General features: G+C 38.6%; 1 protein-coding gene across 1 annotated transcript in view; it reads right to left on the reverse strand.

Annotated features, from left to right (window-relative positions):
• The window catches only part of TENM1 (teneurin transmembrane protein 1), a 556,664-nt gene that overhangs the window by 349,766 nt on the left and 187,594 nt on the right, over positions 1-19,304 (reverse strand). The gene's annotated exons all lie outside the window — the stretch shown is intronic.

A 19,304-nucleotide genomic window follows, 5' to 3' on the forward strand; every position in this document is an offset into this window, starting at 1 on the left:
AAAAATCATCAGACACTTCAAATAAAAGTATCAGGCCACCTTCTGGCTTACCTCGGGAAAGGATGCTAGCCTGCCTACACAGGAGCAAATCCGTGCTTCAGAGGAACAGCTCTTGAGTGTGTAACTCAACTGCATGAAATGCACCTCTCTGCCAGCCCCCAACCAAGAAACAGGGCTGCTTGGAAAAGGCAGGCTAAAAAGAGTTTGTTCAGGCTATTATATAGATTTCCACGGCCTTGCAGACCTCAGTCCGCCCCCTCCCCCTCCTGCCACACCTTTCTAGGAGCTCTGCCATATTAGCAGCAGCTTAGGCAGAAGGGAAACCATTTTTTTGCTGCCTGTTTGTAGCGGGGGCAGCCTGGGACAGGAGTCCTCAGACTTCTGTTGTTGCTGTTGTTTGGTATTTTTCCACTGTTTTCCTGGCAGGCACATGTATAGACAGTGAGTTAGGATTTGGCCCATGAGAAATGCCCCAATTAAACCCCTTTGAAAAGGAATCACTATTGTAGCTGATAGCCACCTCTCTTCCACAGGAGAAACATAATAGATGTCAAGTGATCTCTTGTAACACCAGCACGTTCTGGATAAACTTTGTAGACAGCATGGCTTTGTCCCACCTCCCAAATGACTGAGAGTTGAAAAGCAGAAAAATGCCAGAGGCTTTCCATGCCTAGCAAAGGGCTCAGCTGGTTTGTGCTGAGACTCACTTTGCAGTGGCTGATCACAGGGAGAAAAATAACTTCTTTCCATCCTTCTACCTCAAACTTGAAGTTTGAAGACACTGGCGTGGTTTTCATATTTTAAAATGATACTGGTGCCCCAAGAGCATGACAAATTCTTGGCTGTGGTTTCTACTATAGATGGCTCTCCCTTTAAATATCCTTGCTGTATGAAAAAGGGACTTGTACAAAAGATAGATAGGGAGGGGAGTAGTGATCATTCATTTTATACAAAATATTCCTTTAGATAGTCAGCTACCCTTGTATATTTAAAAGGAACTAAAATGCTTCATGAATTTCTGAAATCAACCCCATTATTCCAGGTCCAGCCCAAATCCCGTATCCACTAAAAATATCATCACAAGCACCTAACATCTCATTAATTTTTTTAAACCTTTGGGCTCATACTCACAACCATTAACTAGAAGCATGCTTTCCATCTTTGGGACTCAAAGAAGCATTGAATGCTAGAACCCAAAAGACCTTGGAAACCCTTTCATTTTGCAGATGAGAAAATTGACGTCTCGAGAACTGCTTGTCCAGGGGCACTTGGCATGGCCCAACCTAGAACCCCCATCTCCGGACTCTCGGACCAGTGCTCCACGCACTATCCTGTGGATGTCTATGATATGAGCTCTCTTCACCTCCTTAAGATTTAGAGACACAGAGTCCTCCCCATCTTCTGGATTTTTCCACTTGCAACATACCACTTTACATTGTGGCTACTTGTTTATATGTCTGCTTCCCTTCTTAGACCCTATCTCCTTCAGCATGGAAAGGAAGGCAGTTTGGTGTAATGGTATGCAGCACAGCATAGTGCAGAGTACAGGATCCGGGAGTATGGCAAACCTGGGTTTGAATTCTGCCTCTGCCGTTTAGAAACATGAACTTCTCATTTGCAAAGTGGAGATAAGAATCCTTTCTCCTAGCAATTAAATTTAATTCATGTCAAATGTGCTTGGACATAGTGTGTCACGGACCATTTACTGAATGTAGTAGAAGGATTTCAGACTGGAAATCACCACATGGATCACCTAGTTCAGCTCTCCCTCCTCCCTTCCCCATTTTACAGATGAGGAACCCAGGGCTCAGAAAGGTGAAGTGACTTGTTCAAAGTCACTCAACTTGCATGAATTTGCCTGCCTATGTCTGATGATTCCCAGCCCAGTATTCTTCCCATATGCTATTTCAGAAAATAAGTATGACTCTCTTCTTTGACTTTAACGTCTACTATTCTTATCATAGCTTTGTCCCTGAGCTTGCAGTATTACAGTATTCTCTTGTTTTCCCATGTTTTTGTCTTATCTACCAAAATAGACTGCATATTTTTTGGAGCAAGACCGTCATCTACTTTTGTTGCATGTCACATGAGCACGGTGCTAGGTACAGAGTAAGATACCCAAGAACTTTTATTTCGTTTCCCCAGTGGGACCTAGAGAACCACCTTCAGTGTCCCCCGGGCTCTTTCATTCTGATGTGGACACTGGGTATCTATTTGATAGTTCACTAAGCAATAGGTTTCCCCTTTGGAGGTCTCAGTGAAATCTCTCCCACAGCCATAAGGAAGGACAAGAATACCCCCCGCCAAGAAGGTACTTAAAATCATGCCCCTCCAAGACATGGAAAGAGCAGCAGAGAGACTTCACANTGAACTTAATAATGCAAGGAAGGGAAACAGGGTGGGAATCCAGAGTCAGAAGAAGAAAAGGAATCGATTTTAGGTGTTGGGTCCAGAGTACCACCAAAGGACATGTGACATCTATTAGCTTAATCAGTAAGTGTTTGTCTCGGTACAGTTGTTCAAAAGATGGAAAGTCTCTATTCAGTACAGCTGTTCAAAAGAAAGAATCACACATTCTCATCTGGATTTATTGCTTGCTGGATTTCCTCAAAATCTGTGTGACTTCCTTACTATGAAAAATGATTAAAAAAATTCTACCTCATTGAAAAGTACAATCGTAGTATTATTAGAACATATTATACCATTTCTGCTGCAGGTAGAGCTACCTTATATATATTTATTTCAATTATATATGTGTATGTGTGTTGGTTTAGATCTATTTTATTGTGTTATTTTTGTTTCCACATTTTAAATATGCAGAGGTTTCCCTACTTGTTAATATTGTCTTTAAAAGCTTTCACAATATTGGATTACTGCATTGAGTAGAATACATCCAGACCTTAAGCCCTTATGAAATGCAAATGATCTCAGCTTCATTCTTTTTTTTCACCTCAGGAAAAAGATGGGGAATGCACTTGTTCCCTCCCAAATGAAGCAATTTAATCCTTGGGCTCCATGAAATGGGATTTCCCAACATTAAACACTAATGAAAAATACATTAGGGTTCAGTGTCAGGAGCTCTAGAACACTAGTTCCAAGGGGTGAAGAGTCACATGCACTCACTTCCAGATGTATCTGGCAACCATACATTTCATAGCCCGAGAGAGAAGCAAAGGCGGGGGGCGGGGGGTAGTGATTATGCAAATGTGGACACCCAGACATACTTCTACTGCTTTCCGAAAGTAAATTAAGATTTCAGATGGAAAGGTCTAATTCACATAATATATTTGGGCAGGATCCAGTTTCAGGTTTGAGGTCCTAAAATAATTTGGTAAGAAAATCTCTTGGGGAGGAAAATTCCTCCAAACTGTATATGCAAGGCATTTTAGGCGTGGCAGAACTGTTAACAGAAGCATAAGCCTTCAGAAATGACATTGCCCTTGTCTCCCAATGGTACATGGGAAAAGAAAGTGGTCTGTACAGATTTTTCTTTTTTTGTTAGAGAAACTCCTCACCAGAAATTAGAATATCTCTTCTCAGAAACACTGTGTGGGGCTTATCAAAGAGTTCATTAGGATGTTTTGCCCCCTATGTTTCATCGACACAGTCAATTCGGCTATAAGGCGATGTTTACATTTCTAACATTCAAGGCACTACACACAAGATCATACATTGGAAGAGGGCTCGTGGGGAAGAGGAGTTTGGGGCCCAAGACCTAAAGTCTGTTTGTGAAAGTGGACGTCCGATGGGTTGCAACTCAGGAATCACTGTGGAGTGATAGGAGGAGGGTTGTCTGAGTCCCACAGAAAGCTCTATCCCAGCTGTGGACGGGCAAGGCTCCTAACAACGGGTGAACGAAGATGGCTGGCAGATGCGTGTGTTCTGTATATTCCTACATGGTTCATTCTGCCGGATGCAGTTTTCTGCCTTCCCTGAGTATTTCTAACAGATGGAATCGCACATATGCAGACATGAAATTTGTCTTATGTTCAAATTGTTCTCAAAGATACCAGTAGCCTGTGAACAAATTAATGTTTTCAAAACAAGTGCTGTAGCAGAACTGACTGTACATGGAAAATAATTTTCTGTAAGTGTTAAAAATAAATACTGTCATTAATGTAGTCATGCCAAATGGATCTTTTTTTTCCTGAAAAATGTGACCAAAGTAGACACATGCTTAGCTTTCCCCAGATCTGTGTACTTAACTTATCAAACTTTCTGTACCAATACTAGGACAATTTTTTCCCCAAAGTTAGTATGCAGTGTAGGTGGCCAGAAGGAGCACATATATTCTCAGAGCTGTAGAAAAGGGTCACAGGGAGTCAGAAAACATGTCTGCACTTCCTGGCCTTAAGTCTGTGTTTCATTACTTCATTGGCCAAACAGAAGACAGCTGGACAATACCTTGTCTACAACTCTGGAATCGAAAAATTCCTGAAAACTGACTCTTTTCCCCTAATTTATTTGGTAGTGAAGCCTGATGTAGACAGATATGAAGATGTTTATGGACTTTATTTTATTTAGAGAATTTTCATTCACTTTTAGCTAATAAAATATTGGTAAGTTTTATTAAAGGGTGCTGGCCTACATCCCATCTGGATGTTACATAATATCCAATGTATGCATGGCATTATCTGTGTAAAATTAGAAAAATTTGAAATTTTGGAACAAAAGGACCCCAAAGACTTTTGATGAAGGAGTATGGGCCTGTATTAGTATTTAACCACCTCTCTGAACTCTTAGAAGTTAATATTAATTAATGCTTAGGAAGGCCTTGGTACTCTACATGAGCTCAGAACATCAGGGCACCAGGGGTTATTGCCATAACTACTTATGTCAAGTCTCTTGAGGCCAATTAGAAGCCTATGCTTCCTTGGGTTGCTTTTCTGAGCTCTTCTCCCTCCTTGGCAGGAGAGAGAATAAAAGGAAAATGGTTTAAAAGAAAGAGGAGAGGTTTATTATTAATATTAACTATTACTACTAATTCTAAATTTATATTACTACTTTATAGTACTTTACTTGCCACGAGGCGCTTTCACAACCTGGGAGGAGGTGGTTTCTAAATTGGCATGTTATGGCTAATATCCATTACCTTGATAGTGCTCAGTGATCACCAAATTAGTCTTAAGTGTACCTGGCTGTGGACATTTCTGTTCTCAACCGTATAATTATTATTAGAGGCTCAAAGAATATGGAGGTAAGAAAATTGGTTTTCAGAAGAAAATTGAGTCAACAACTATACCTTACCACTTTTCTGGCTCAAATAATGCTGCTTTAATATTAATGTCCCGACAGCCTTTAACACAAGCAGATTCATTAGTTAGATAAACCATTAGATTGAGAATAGAAATAAAGTCTATTAAATAGCTAATGTCTAATAGATACCCGTGTGTATGTATGGGCATGTGTATGGGCGAGACACAGACAACAGGAGAAAGAGGTAGAAGGAGAGAGAAACAGAGAAGAGAATTGGCAATTAAAGCACATGACTGAAGGAGAAGAGTCACGGAAGATCGGGGGAAGCCAACAGTCAGTAATGTTTTCCAGTTTACATAGTTTCAATCTGCTTCTAGGTTACTGCATTATTGTTAAGTATATCCTTTGAAAACTTTGCCTGGTTCTCTTCCCGAGACAGCAAGTAAGAGAGTATGCTCTATGAATTTTTATCAGTTAGGTGGATCTCTGTTACAACCACTGGAAATAAAGGTCAACACTGACACACCTATAATTCCGTGACATGTTTGCACTGAAACTCGCATTTACTCTTCGGTCTCTCCATAAACCGATGCTTATCTTCAAAGGATGTGCTGGTTTACCTCCAGGAAGTTTAAACTTCCCATTTTCTAGGTTTCGTTAATCTCTTTCCCTGTCCTGTGTGTTCTACAAGGAAAATATTGGGTCAAATATCCACAAGGCAGCCCTCCACCGACCCACTTCTCCCTATCTGTTATAGGGGGATCCAGCTGTGCTGTGCGACGTTGGCTTTTCATAGTGCAATTAGCCAGACTTACGAATAAATAATAGTCAATATTCCTGCCAATAAGAGGCTGGTTTGTTAACTCAATCAACTCCCTAACACGGATTAAGTCTAACAAACTAGGACTTTACAATCAAGAAAAAAAAGGAAGGTCTGTGGCTAAATGCTGTTTGGTTTAAATTATTGAAGTATATGTTCAAACTACCTCATTTTCTTGGTTGTGAAAATACAGGATGGCTACATCTCTGCTTATATGTTTAGAGTTGTCTGGCAATGTTAGAAAAGAAAACAAAAGTGAAGTCACAACACTGGTTACCATTCATTTTTCCAAATAGAATGGTAAAAGAGCTCTACTCTATAGTATGGTTTGGAATTTCAAATGTCAAGTTCTAAATATTAATATATGGTATTAATTAACAATTAAAATGAAGGGTTGGCCAAAGCCTTTTTCACTGTGGTCTTGAAGGAAACTCTATTATCCATTATGTACCAGGAAACAAGAAATAGATAATTGCCCTGTTTTATCTTATGCTGACAATGATGCTGTGGCTTCCATTATTAGGCAGTGAAGTATATCAAAAAGAAAATATAAAAAAGTAATGATCCTTAAAAGTTCATATTTACTTTACCCTCAAACTAAAGTCAGATGTAGGTATTTCAATTATTTTCAGTCCCCAAGTTCATTATTTATTTGCAAGTAGGTAATGGAGGGTTATGAATTAATTGACAGTGAATCATTTAATAAATTAGCTAATAACAGATATTCTAGAATTTTACAAAGTTTTTATTTTCAGAGCTTTTTTCTTATTATTAGACTATTACAAATGGTCACCCTGTATTTGTTCAAAAAGCAAGGGATGAAAATTATTCTAATGTTATTTATGAAAATGGAGCTCTGACTGTTCGGAGCACAAATCAAGAAAACATTATGACTGTGTCTAAAGCTCAAAGAAAAATATTTTTCATGCTACCATATGTTAAATAATGAGGGCAAGCTATATTAAGAGTAATAAAAAGCAAAAAGTAAAAAACAAGAAAAAAATCCTACAGGATAAAAACAAAGCATGGAGAACTGGGGAAGTCAGGGAACGTTTTTGCCCCTCCACCCCAAACTGTATTTCAAATAAAGACTGAAGAAAAAGTACCAATTATTAACAGCATCATCTAACCAATAATGTCTGGCTCTTCGGTGAGACAGTTCCCCCATACTCTCTAGCTCCTCTCCCCCAGCACAACTTTAGGAACAAAGGGGACCCGTGGACACCCACTGAGGTGGTGGAGAAGAGTTCCAGCTTCTGCACTTGGGGACTGACCAGGTACATAGCCCCCACCTGAGCCAGTGGGAAAAGACAGCACTGTTACCACAGCATTCGTTAAGACCAGAGACCAGACAATTCTCATATCTCACCCATGTTTTGCTCAAGTTCAGCAGTTCTCAGCTACAGGATCCAAACATACCAATGTTTTGCCATCACTCATTACTACAATAGAGGACTAAAATTCACAAATAATGTATTTAAGAAATGACAGACGAGGGTGGATTCAAGGTGATGCCTCTGACAGTGTCATTCTCACCGAGTTTCATTTGGATGTGCTTTCCCGGAAGGGAGACAGAGGGATGGGGTTCAGCTGGTGCTAGCAACAGGTACTACTCTCATTCCGTAAACCATTTTAATCACTATATCCACTTGCTTATAAGATTATTATGTCCATACCAAAAAAGAAAGTGGGATGGTGGTGGGTGAGGAGTGGGAACAAAACTCTTGGTATTCTCACAGGAGTGTTTTACACATGTACAGGTTACTCAAACATGTTGGGGCCCAAAAATTGAGAATTGTGAATTTGATGGCTGATGGTAGAACACTACTGGCTGCCATCAACCTTTCTGCCTGCTCTTTGGGTCACTGAGGGCGTCTCCTAAGAGGTATGAACTGGTAAGTGACCGTTGCGTAGGAAGGACAGAGTAAGTTGTATTTCCCATCTTGCAATCAAGCTATGCATCTCCTTGTGTTATGTCAGGATGTAGGTCTGAATCATCTTTATATCTCCCAGACACTTTGCCCATAATTTCAGTCAATACAAGTTAAAATTTTTGTTTATTTGTGGATTTAATTAATTTGAAGAAATACAAAATTTTTGTTTGAATTCGATTAAACTGATTTTTATTACTAAAGCAATTATAACAACTATGATGTGAAAGAATGTTTTGCGACGCCAAATATCTTACTTGATTGAATTCTTCCCATTCCTACCAGTTGTTTTGGCATTATGTGGGCACAGCGTGTAGCTGAAGTTTTCTGTCTGAAATGTTCATTGATTAATTTCCTCATTATTACAAATTTCCATTTTCCTGTTTTTCAACATGTTATTTTAGTGAGATGCTAAATAGAGGTATTTGCTGTAGAGGTGCCAGCATTAAAACATATTGCCAAGCCTGACTTGTAAACTTTGCTTATGCTAAGCTATGCATATTTAACTCATTTTATTTTTCCTTCAAAATCTGATTCATTCCCTCAATTACATTCCTACTTATCTCCCTGGACTCCCTCCAATTTAACTAGGTCTTTATGGTTCCCCAAACAAAATGCAAGATTCTGGATGAACATCACCCAGAATACAAAAAAGTTATCTGACAAATTCTTTTGTGATGATGTCTTTTCACATGTAGCCTCAAATTATGTATAGATGGCACTTGAGACTTCATTAACTGGAAGATGGCTAATGAAGTCATGAGAAGGCAGCTCAATTAGGAAATAATACTGATATATTGATAGAGATGTGTCTGCTAGTGGATCAAGTAAAATGTCCATCAAAATGGGCAAATTAGTGGAATCTACTAACATAATGTTAGAATAAACTTGGTGAATTCAGACAGGTTCTTCTCCACCCCTATTCCACTGAGATTTAATGTATAGATGCCTTAGGAAAACTAAAAAAAAAAATAAGCTCGTCTCAAGGGGAAGAAAGTCAGCCGGCACCAAGTAGGAGAAAAAATGAGAACATATGAGCAGCACTAGGGCAATTTTCCTCTATCTGTACACATAATACAGGGCTTCGAATTTCCCATGTACTCTCACTTATAGGATTTCCATGGGCAAGTCTGGCCATAGCCTACCTACAAGGGCTTTCTAGTAGCAGTCATCAAAAGTCAGCCACAGGTCAAGGCACAGAGAAGAAACTATGAAGAAACTATGAATATATGAGACTGTACTAATAAGTATAAATGGTAATTTAGAAATTAATAAAGTATCTCATAGGTAGTGACTGAGAACTCTTTCCTTTAACAAAGTATCTTGAGCAACTTTAAAGTCATTTCAATAACTTTTTTCAAATGATTCTCAGAGAAAACATTTTGTGTATGACAGAAGAGCTGCTGAGAGGGACAGAGGATTAAACACACATTGCTTATGTGAAGCAGTATGCAAAGAGACCCCTTGCGGTGCTTGAAGTCAGTGAATGAGAGTGCATGGGAGCTCCTTCCTGTGTATTAATACTGGAGGTCTACACCACATCCGATGGAAGTGTGAGATCTGGGTTCGCAGATGGGTGTGACGGCAACCTGGACTTGATTCAAGGCTGCTTTCCCTTTGGTTTACTCACCAACTGCAAGTAAGCACTGCAAGGAGACAAATAAAATTAGAAGGCAGGTAGGTATACGTGGCTCCACTGTGCAGTCCTTGTACTTCACAAAGGCAAGCCTTGACTTGATAGTCAAGGTAGCCCGCACAGAGTGAGATTTCTAACAGAGAGAAAGAACGTAGTACTGTGGGATTGTTGTCTTTGGTTAGCATTTGGAAATAGCTTATGTAAAGCATAATTCTGTTACTCAGTCATATTAGGCAGGCTTACTGTTAAGCTCCCCACTCTCCAAATTCTTGCTATGGCAGCACTAGGGCAATTTTCCTCTATCTGTATACACAATACAGGGCCTAGGGTTTCCCATGTACTCTCACTTATAGGATTTCCATGGGCAAGTCTGGCCATAGCCTACCTACAGGGCTGTCTAGTAGCAATCATCAAAAGTCAGCTGTAGGTCAAGGCATAGAGATATGTTATTACTGCTTGTAGCTTTTCAAAGAAATGATGGCGAAGCCAAAGTAGAAAAGGAATTAAACGTAATTAGTTACGGAACATCTTGTATTCAGAAGCAGATAACAGAGAGGAGAGTGTCTTGGTTTTATTTCTTATTAAATGTGAAAACTCAAGTAGAGTATTTTCTCAACTACTAATCTACTTATTTAGAGGAACTCATCTCTATATGACTTGTTTAAATTAGCCAGTACATTGTGACATTTCCAGATGACACAGTGGTTAAGTCATAGACATTAGGATTAAATCATTCTGGGTTTAAGTCATAGCTCTGCTATTTGCCTTCAGTTTGATATGGAGCAATCAAAGCTTTTCAAGCCTCTGCTTCTTTATCTGTAAGTGTCCATCAATGGACGAATGGATCAAGAAGATGTGGTTTATCTATACAATGGAGTACTACATGGCAATGAGAAAGAATGAAATCTGGCCATGTGTAGCAACATGGATGGACCTTGAGGGTGTTATGCTGAGTGAAATAAGTCAGGCAGAAAAGGACAAATATCATATGTTTGCACGTATACGAGGATTGGGAGGAACTTAACGGAGGACCATGAGGGAGAAGAAGGGGAGAAATGGTGGGGGAAAGGGAGAGAGGCAAACCATGAGAGACTCTTGAATGCTGAAAACAAACTGAGGACTCATGGGTGTCGGGGGGGAGGGGTGAGATGGGCATGGAGGAGGGCACGTGTGGGGATGAGCACCGGGTGTTATATGGAAACCAACTTGACAATAAACTATATGTAAAAAAAAAAAAAAAAAGATTCCCAATAAAATGTTTACCATAATCATTAAAAAAAAAAAAAGAGAGAAACCTGTTAGGTACTTGAGACTAAGTATTAAATAAAAGAGAAATTGTCCTCAAAAAAAAATAAGGGTAATGACAAATATCTCCTAATGTTTTTGTAGAATGCAATGAAGTCACGTGTATAAAGCACTTCCTAGAGTGCCTGGCACATAGTAACCACAGATAAATAGTATTAAATGAATGATCAGTTACTGAACCCAGCAAAATCTATAAAATGCAGGTACCATCTAGTAAGTAACCTAAGAGAAAACCTATCTGATTCCAGCATATTTGATTATTTAAAACTTCTCCTTTACAGTTAAAAAACATTTCACAATTTTCACACATTTCTTACTTTCTTCAAAACAGTTCTAAGAAGCTATTATTGAAGTCATGAGTCAATATAAGAACAGTTGACTCCTTTCCTGTTCCACACCAAACACTCTCTATTGATTAGCTTTCTTATTATGCTCTCAGTCCCTTTTACTTCAGATAACAGACTCTATTTCATGATTTTTATTTAAGCGCTCTGAGTGCATTCACTTGCATTTCCCCCTATACTAAATGATTTGGGGGTATACATACATTTCTAAAGTACTTATTGCAGTAACACCTTGGGACTTTAACATTAGAGCAAAGGATATGAAGAAAAACCATTTTCATGAATACAACATTAGTGCTTTGTATTTAGGAAGCACCTTTCATCTGCATCTCTCAAAGACCTTCACAAATATTATCTGATGCTTTATTCACTGGGCGAAGCTGCAAGCAAAACCGCCTTTCAAAGAATTCCTCAAAGTATGTAGAACCCCACAAGGGAAGGAGCTGTAGATCACTGGATAAAGTGTCAGGAATATTCAGAGACATTTTAAAATAGTATATACCAAAATACCCCTGAACAAACTATATCCGCTACTTAGAAGTATGGAGCTCCGTAGGTATACGCTTTCATAATAAATAAACACACTCAACTTTGTCATACTGGCACCAGGATCAACATCCACATTATAAGCTAATGGTAACTTGATCAATTATGTGACCACGTATGAACCTAATTTGTGGTAGATGTCTGGCCTTACACTATATACAAATATATTTATTAACGCATTGCATATTGATACTCTACAGTGTATGTAAAGAACACAGACATCAGACCAAGGTTGTATGCTAAGTACTTAGCATATCACCTGGTAGATGTTACAAACTCAGTAGTTACCAATATAATTAGTATTGTAACTGTTATCATGAATTTAGATTAGAAGACAGCTTTCTTGTGCAGAATTCAGTGTTGCTGCTGCTACTACAGTATTCTCCCCCTCAGTCAAGGTGAATACATTCCAAGACCCCCAATGGATGCCTGAAACCATGCGTAGTACTGAACCCTATGTGTATGTACACACACACACACACACACACACACACACACACACTACGGTTTTTCTATACATACATACCTATGATAAAGGTTAGTTTATAAACTGGACATAGTAAGAGATTAACAATAACTAACAGTAAAATAGAACAATTATAACAATATATTGTAAAGAAAATTATGTGAATGTGGTCTCTCTCAAAATACCTTATTGTAGTGTACTCACCCTTCATCGTGTGAGGATATGAGATGATAAAATGCCTATGTGATGAGATGAAGTGAGGTGAATGACAGAGGCCTGTGACGTAGCGTTAGACTACTACTGACCTCCTGACAATACGTCAGAAAGAAGATCATCAGCTTCTGGACCGTGACTGACAGGGATGGCTGAAACTGCAGAAAGTAAAACTGCATAAGGGTGGGAAACTGCTGTAGTTCTTTTTCTATTGCTTATTAAGATATGTACCTGTGAAGTAAAAAGAAAGAAAAAACACATCCCTCTTCTCTTAGGAAGAGCAGCTCAAAATGGCAAAAGGTATGGCTACTCAGATGTTAAGACCTCTTCCAGCCTTCCGACTGAAATCATTTACACGTTTTCTTGCTGTCATAGAGACTGTGGCTAGGGATACGTCATTAAAACACACCATATGAGATCAGGGACTTTTTATATCCAAAAGAAATAGCTGCTATAGAAGAGTTAAAATTATATTGGTGCCACGAAAACAAAACATTAATCTACACACACTCACTGTGAAGATATTACCAGCTTCATTTACTCCTTCTTAGTGTTACTATTCTTGGCCCTCTATACACTGCTACTGTATTTTCTTGCTCACATAATTAGTATGTTATAAAACTGGACTATTTTTAAAAACTGTTAAGAAAGTACGATTTTGAAAATATTCTGAGGAGATGAATATTTTCTTCATTTTTGAAGAAAATGTGTTGTTTTAGGGTCATATGTTGTGCCCATTTTAGAGATGGAGAAGTGAAGAGCCTAGTCCGAGGCCTTGGGTACTATAGCATTGAACTGACTTAGTTTGCTGCCACTCAGCTAGCTGTCTCTCCTCTGATTCAAAGCAAACCACACCACCAGTGCTTCTCTCACACTTGGCAGTCATATTTATTGGAAACAATGAAGATAAAATGCTGTGACTGAATTAGCTATGTAACAACTTACAATGAAATCCATGTAATGGGTTACTTTATTTGTAAAGCCAATTCAATATGCTCATGCATGCATCATTAAATGCTTCCTTTAATTCTCAGTAGCAGGTATCCTCATTTAGCAGTGCTTATATAATTTATGTGATCCTTATTAACAGTCTTTAACTTAGTTGGTATTATCATTTTATCCCAAGTTGATCCTGAAAAATATCAGAAGAGATTGCTTAACGGGCTTTCTTTAAAAAGACAACTGAGTGATTTGTTTACATTATTATTCTATCTGCACATTAAAACCTAACCATATTTACTAATGAAATACTATAGCTATAAAATAAATTCTCATTTTATACAATTTGCATTTATGATGACCATCTATCTACTCACAGAGAATATCAAGCTGATTTCAAATAAATGCTATTAACATAAAATGGATTTCCTGAAACTATGAGTCATGGATAAGGGTTTTCCTTTTCTAAATACATGTTAGAGTTAAGACAGTGGATAATGCTGAGGATGGCTAAGGTTATGGTAAGTCAAGTAGCCACTACAAATGTCAATCAGCGAAACAGCTCTAATGGTCGGCTCTATTATACAAATTCATTGTGGAATACCTCATGGATATGCCAAAATCTACAAAAAACTCTAGGGGTATTGGATCTGATTTTTAAGTGAATTAAATGATATTTTATATTTTACGGATTTTTGTAACTTGTTTTGCACAAATTACTATTTTCTTCATAACGTAAACATGCTCATGTAATCTATATAGCACTTCCTTTTGAAAGACCTGAAAATGTAAAAACAAACAAACAAAACCAAACCTCTGTCAGTCTAAACATAGCAAAAGAAGTTTGGCCATTTATTTATTTATTGAGAGAGAGAGAGAGAGAATGAATGGGGGAGGGGAAAAGAGAGGGGGGAGAGAGAGACTCCCAAGCAGGCTCCACACTCAGCATGGAGCCCGACACATGACTCAATCCCAGGACCCTGGGATCATGACCTACTTGTGGATATATATCTAAAATTAATGAAAGATATATAGATCTTGAAGATATATTTGCACATCCATGTTCATGGAAGCATTATTCACAGTAGCCAAAGGTGGAAGGAATGTCAATGTCCATTGACGGATAAATTGAAAAGGAAAATGTGGTATTTATATACTATGGAACTTTATTCAGCCTTAATAAATAAAAAAATCTTGGGGCGCCTGGGTGGCTCAGTTGGTTGAGTGCCAACTTTGGCTCAGGTCATGGTCTCACGGTTAATGGGTTCCAGCCCTAGGTCGGGCTCTGTGCTGACAGCTAGCTCAGAGCCTGGAGCCTGCTTCGGATTCTGTGTCTCCCTCTCTCTCTGACTCTCCCCTGCTCATGCTGTCTCTCTCAGAAATAAATAAAAAAAACATTTAAAAAATTAAAAAAAAAGAAAATCTTATCATATGTTATGACATGGAAGAATCCTGAGGGTATTATACATGAAATAAGCCAGTCACAAAAATACTGTATGGTTCTACTTATACGAGGTATAAAATCAAACTCTTCGTAGGCGAATAGTGGTTTCCAGGGGCTGAGGGAGGGGAAACTGGGGAGGTGTTGTTCAAAGACAATAGAGTTTTGGTTTTGCAAGATGAAACTTTTCTAGAGATCTCTTGCACAACAATGTGTATATAGTTAACAATATTCCACTATACACTTGAAAATGGTCACAATGCCAAATTTTATATTATATGTTCTTTTCCAACAATAGAAAAGTCATGCCATTTCTTCATGAATTGAATATTTATTTTACCTCAGTCATATGGTGATTAGTAGTGTGATAATGGGGGTGAGTGATGTCACAGTGAGGCCAAATCCAAGCATTATGAAGAGGGCAGGCAAATGATAATAGATGATAACAAGATTATCATTGTGAATCTTGCTGGTAGCGAAAGTATTGTGACGTTCTCGGTCACTTATGCTTTAATGGGTAAAAAATAGTTTTAGTGCACTGAACTCTGTAAATATACAGCTTATTCGTTAATTTATATATTGAAAAGAGAAAAGTGATTGCATTTGGAAATCTCGGGCTTTATCACATGATGATAAAACAAAAAAATGTATTTACTACTCACCAAACTCTGGAGGTAATAAAATGATAAATAGCCAACTGTCTTTATCAGATCAGCCTGCCATAACAAAATGCCACAGACTGAGTGGCTTAAGCAACAAAAAGCTGGTTTTCTCACAGTTCTGGAGGCTAGAAGCCCCCTTGAAGGCGCTGGCACTGTCCGTTTCTGGGGAAGGTGTTCTTCCTCACTTGCACCTGTCCTGCCTGTCNGCCTCTCACTGCGTCCTCACAGGGCAGGGAGGAGGTGCAGGAGAAAGCTCTCTGTGTCTCTTCTCATAGGGAATTAATCCCATCAGGACAGTTCTGTCCTATGGCCTCATCAAAACCTAACAGTCTCCCAAAGGCCCGTCTCCAAATGCCATCACACTGGGGATTAGGGCATCAGTATATGAATTTGGGGGGGGGGAGACCTAATTCAGCACATGGCACCAACAAATTCTGCAACTGCTCTGGATAATGTATGAACACTAAATAAATATTTTCTAAGACTCATGTTTTAAAAACTGATTTATTTGCTACCATATCTTACATTCCACATTATTAAGTACTTTCCAACATACAGGTGATTTTAAACTTTTTTCTCATGATACTTTACATACCACACTAAATGGCACAATTTATGAACTAGCATTCCTTTAACAATTATTTTGCTCATTTGGAATTAAAATATCTAAACACTGATATAATTAATCTAGACCAGGATCCAGTCTTAAACATTCTGAGTATGTGGTTTTCTACTGTATTTAATTACTCTTGGCTCTGTGGACAGAGAGGTGCAAATATCATTCCGCTTATGTATCATTCCCATTATAAGATGTCATCAGTTATTGTGATTATACAGTTGCTAGTGCAATCCAAAAGCACATTTAAATTTAAGACAAGGAAAATGAAGCAGAGAAAATCCATGCTATCGGCCCAAGATCACATGGTCGAGCAGGGCTAGCGCTTGTGATGAGGATGCCTTTAGTTCATGTCATCATCACTTCCCACCCGTATACCAAATGGTCAGCCTCACATGTTTCTGAAAATAAACTGTAGTGTGGGCTAAGAAGAGCAAAAAATACACTTGTATGCATTCTTTTTATTGACTAACCTCATGGCAAAGATTGCAGATGTCAACCTGCCATTCAACCCTCTCTCCCCTTTCCCTAACCTGTGTATTAACCTGAGAAATCACAAGAAACAGTAGCGGTCATCAGAGAAGGTCATACAAATGACAAGGGGATCGGGTAAGCACACCCATGTAAACCAAACTGAATGAGCAGGAAACAGTGAACAGTGTCAGAGTTTAAAAGAAGAGAGAGAGAACATGGGGTGCAAGTGTCTCAGTCGGTTGAGCAACCAACTCTTGGTTTCAAATCATGTCACGATCTCACTGTTCGTGAGATCAAGCACCGCATCAGGCTCTGGGCTGATGGAGCCTGCTTGGGATTCTCTCTTTCTCCCTCCTTCTCTGCCCCTCCCCCCACTTATTCTCTCTTGCACATGTCCTTTCTCTTTCTCAAAATAAATAAATAAACATTAAAAGAAAGAGAGAGAGTGAACAGACTAGTCTCTAAAGTTTGATAGAGAAGTTGATGATACACAGGTAAGGGAAATGGCCCAATTAAAAGAGATCAGTTTTTTTGGTGGCTTAGTGAATGATATGTGGAAATGGTAAGGGGTAGAAGCAAACAACTGGAATAGTAGATGGAACAGAAAACAATAGACATGCTAATTCTAATTTAATACCTTCCCAATCCCAAAATGGTTATGTCATTCTCTAAACAAGCATTTATGGATTACTTATTTTTAAGAGAGAGAGAGTGCAGAAGCAGAAGAGAGGATGAGAGGGAGAGGGGAAGAGGAGGAAAGGGGAGAGGGAGGGGGAGAGAGGGGGAGAGAGAGAGAGAATCTCAAGCAGGCTCCACGCTCAGTGCAGAGTTGGATGCAGGGCTTGATCCCATGACCGTGGGATCATGACCTGAGCAGAAATCAAGATTCAGACTCTCAACTGACTAATAATTCACCCAGGCATCCCTAGCCTACTTATTAAGTTTTAGGTATGTTTTGTACCCGAGAATGGTAAAAGTAAATGTCACTGCTCTCAAAAGCTCACACTGGGGTGGACTGGGGGCCAGGGCATGGGGGCTGGACAAGTATATAATTAAAAGGTATTACATGACCCTAGTTTTAGTCACATTTTTCAGGTGTCAAATCCATTCATTTTAAGAAACATTCTCTTATTTTAGCAAATTATTTTCCACTGTGACTCTATTACAGTGTTTTACACTGAACTAGCAGTATCTTGTTTTCCCACCTTGTACATATTCTTAATCGAAGATTCTGGAAAGAAGTTCAATAAAAGAAAATTACATGCTAAATCTTCAGGTTGCATGAAAAAGCTTAATTTCATTATCATGCAAACACACACACACCATGCAAACACACACACACACACACACACACACACACACACACACACGCTTTCCAAAATCTTGGAGTCAATTGGAAAAAATAATGAGACATGGAGTTGTCTCTCTAGAAGGCTGACTGCCATTCTCAGTAAAGGGGCCACTACTAACTGCCACATGATTAATCTACAAATAACCATTCCACAGATATTCTAGGTTTCATGTGAAGACATGCCTTTCTAGAGCCATTTGTGTGTGTGCTTTACAAGATGATCACTGCTAGCAGTAGCTGAATTAGGTATCTCTAATGAAAGAGATATCTCTTGGGCTTGGAATTAGCTTGGAACATTCGTGGATGTGGCCTTCTCTTCCTGGAGGGCATTCAAAAGAAGCAAGAAGATACCTTTTTAACCTGGATCAGACTGAGGTTTTGTTGAATCTTACTGTAATTATGTCACTTTGGATTAGTTAGCCTCTATTTCCTGCAGAATTAGTAAGAAAAAAAAAAAAGATTTTTGCTGGCATATCTTGACTATTTAACACATAACTGTTATTTGCAGAGTTTGGTTAAGCTTTGACCCAACATTTATCAAGGAATTTATGTTTTAAGCCCTTACTCATGTTACTTTATCAAAGGCAATCAAATTTTATCAGTGATTCTTTGTTTGCTCTTCTGCCTTCTATTAAGACTCTGAGATCCTCAAAGACACTATTTTCCAATGACAAATAAGTCTGTCATCCTGGAGTGGAGAGCACAGCTAGGTAGAAATGGGAAACGAACACGGTCAGATGACTATGGGGGTACTCTTTAAACCCAGGACTAGATATTTAGATTTGAGAATCATTTAGCTGTCTCGTTATGCTGCTGTCTGTAGGGCAGACTAAGGAGTAAGGGACCTGAGAAAAGATAAGAAGGCAAGAAAGCTAATGAGGGGGTTGGGTTGTAGTACTTACGTGCAGTGGTTAGGGATTATGCAGCCACGTGGTGACCCTGGTACATGAGCACTTGCCTCTGATACCTTTATGTCTGTGCTTGTGCTTCACTAACTTCTCCCTCAACTAAATGGTAAATTTCTTATTCTCTCAATCCACACAATGCCTACACTAGAAAGTCTTGTTAATGGGGTGACAAATGCATTCCAGATTTTGCAAAATAAACCAAGGCAAAGGCCACAGGCAGATATTTTTGAAGTATGGCATGCTTTGTTTGAACTGTTTCTTAAAGTGGAAAATTAATTATGCACATATAATGTGTATACGATATTAGTATCATAATTATTACACAGCATATTCTGTGTTATAGATCATATAATATATATTATTATAACATATTTAATAAGTACATATGTACTGATCACGTTAGAATTCAATTCAAAAGTTTAAAATTACATATTTGGGAGGTTATGAGGGGATGAG

This window comes from Crocuta crocuta, unplaced genomic scaffold (assembly GCF_008692635.1).
Source record: "Crocuta crocuta isolate KB4526 unplaced genomic scaffold, BGI_CrCroc_1.0 scaffold482, whole genome shotgun sequence".
NCBI classification, from domain to species: domain Eukaryota; kingdom Metazoa; phylum Chordata; class Mammalia; order Carnivora; family Hyaenidae; genus Crocuta; species Crocuta crocuta.